Here is a 2,240-nt window from a genome sequence, read left to right as displayed (position 1 = left end):
AAGGTGACAAAAAGCCTGCCTCATTTCCATCTAAGGCCCTCAGTGGGAGTCATATTTTAGGATGTTTGGCAATCTCAGAGCAGTTGAAGCTTGAGCCAAGCCAATATGACAAACGTTCAGGGCTTATGACCCACCTGCAAGGTAAAATTTTGGAGTTCCTAAATCTAATAGAGGGGAACTCCTTTCTTTCAGTAAGGCATACCATTTTCTTGGATCTATGTAAAAAGTAGAAAAAGATAAATTGCCACAAAGTAATATTGGGGCACTAGAGGATTATAGCTAGATTGTAATATTTTCTCCTAGGTTTTAGTATCTAGAAGTAGATGTCATCTTCTATTATCCCTGATTCATAGGTGTAATAATAACATTGTTCCCCAAGAAATACACATTTAGAAATACACATATCCCCCTTCAGTCTGTTGTGATCAATCTAAGGCACCTCTGTCTGGAAGACTAGTAAACAACGTTGTTCCAAATAAATGCACATAAAGAATACACATATCTTTTCTTTGTCTGTTGTGATCAAGTCCAAGGTAGGTCAGTCTGGAGGACTACTTTTGCTAACGAAGAAATATGTTGGTAGAGAGCAGTCAGAGAGGCAATAGAAATGTCAAGGATTTCCTGGGGCTGCTGGAAAGAATCATGGGTCAAGGTCAGACCCTGAGCCAGGGACCACTTGAAAAACCAATCAATGTGGTCAGTCTGGTTGCAAGTGGCAGTTTTTATATTCCCATGGTGTGAAGCTAAAAGTGTGCTAGGGGGCAAGCTGCAGGGCTGAAGGGGTGACTGAGGAGTAGCAAAGAGCAAAAACAATGCTTTTTCTCCAGGAACAAACTGGGAAAGATAGGACTTTAGGAGCTGGTCCCAAAAAATAAAATGTTCAAATTCTTCTGAGCCTCGGGGATTAATTTCTATGGATTTTCCAGGGCAGAGTTCCCCTCAAGGGTGAGGAACAAGTTCCTAAGCTCTTAATTGGGAATGTTGAGAGAGGGGAAGATCCAATTAATATCTCCCAGCAATTTTTGAAAGTCATTATTAGTTTTGTGATCTTTTCGGTTGATGGAAATTTTCTGGAGACACATTGCCATATACTGAAGAATATAACCCAAGTATTCATACAGGGTTAGCATCTGAATTTTCTCTGTAGCAACCTATAATCTGGTTTCTGATAAGCATGCCATCACCTATTCATATAATCTCTGAAGCTTCCTGTAATTAGAACATGCAAGCAAGATATCATACATATAAGTGAATAATCTAAACATAGATAAATCTTGTTCAAGAAAGATGTAAAATCACATCAACCTAATATTAATACATGGTAGGGGAGTTGGTCATTCTTGGGGGAAAATAGTCCTCTGAAACCTACAGAGAGGTGCCTTATTGTTAAATGAGGGAATGGAAAATGCAAATCATTTATAGTCATCTGTGTGAAAGAGAGGTTATACAGTCTTTTAAATCTTATCACAACCAGTGTCCAGTCTTTAGGAATCACTGCAGGGGAAGGAAAGTCAGGTAGGAGGGTACAAAATTCTTTTGTATAACAATTCTTTTGTGTGCTCGCTTCAGCAGCACATATACTAAAATTGGAATGATACAGAGAAGATTAGCATGGCCCCTGCGCAAGGATGACATGCAAATTCGTGAAGCGTTTCATATTAAAAAAAAAAACCAATTCTTTTGTATACAGTTTTTTTATATGACAAAGGAGAATTCTGCTCTGAAAATGAAGTTTAGTGTGTCCTAATATAAGCTATTCATCTGCCAAATCTATTAATTTTACATTTTACATTTTAAGGGGCCACTGAGGTGTCCACACAGACTTCCCACTGAATGTGGAGGGATGTGGTACTGAGGCATAGTGCCCCAATTAAAAGGTGTGGTCTCTGAATTAGGGGCCAGAGAGGTAGCTGGAGGAGGAGGGACCATGAACTGAGCATACCACTATTGGTGTAAATCTTGACCTCATAGATTCAGGGGTATAGGGGCTACATAGGTCTAGAATTTAGCTACAACCCCCTCTGGAACAACACTTTTTAGCTGTCTATCACTGTTGGACAGAAGAAGAAGCAAAATGCAAACTTTATGCAGGCCATATATAGTATTGCCTATAAGGCCCACTTATGGGGCCAGTATGGGGAAGAGATAGTATAAACATCAGCTCCTGTGTCAGTCATTTCCTTAAACTCCTTCTCATGACTCTTAAGAGTTAAAAGTGGGTGCTCACCCTCTATAATATC

At 39.5% G+C, this 2,240-nt stretch overlaps 1 non-coding gene across 1 annotated transcript; it reads left to right on the top strand.

The window, feature by feature from the left end:
• The first annotated feature begins 1,556 nt into the window (after positions 1-1,556).
• On the top strand, positions 1,557-1,663 carry LOC126012996 (U6 spliceosomal RNA). Its single transcript, XR_007497334.1, has one exon. It is a non-coding gene; the product is annotated as a U6 spliceosomal RNA (small nuclear RNA).
• Positions 1,664-2,240: the final 577 nt, after the last annotated feature.

This window comes from Suncus etruscus, chromosome 6 (genome assembly GCF_024139225.1).
Source record: "Suncus etruscus isolate mSunEtr1 chromosome 6, mSunEtr1.pri.cur, whole genome shotgun sequence".
NCBI lineage: Eukaryota > Metazoa > Chordata > Mammalia > Eulipotyphla > Soricidae > Suncus > Suncus etruscus.
Note: the sequence above shows the minus strand (reverse complement) of the source record. Positions and strands in the feature narration are given on the sequence as shown.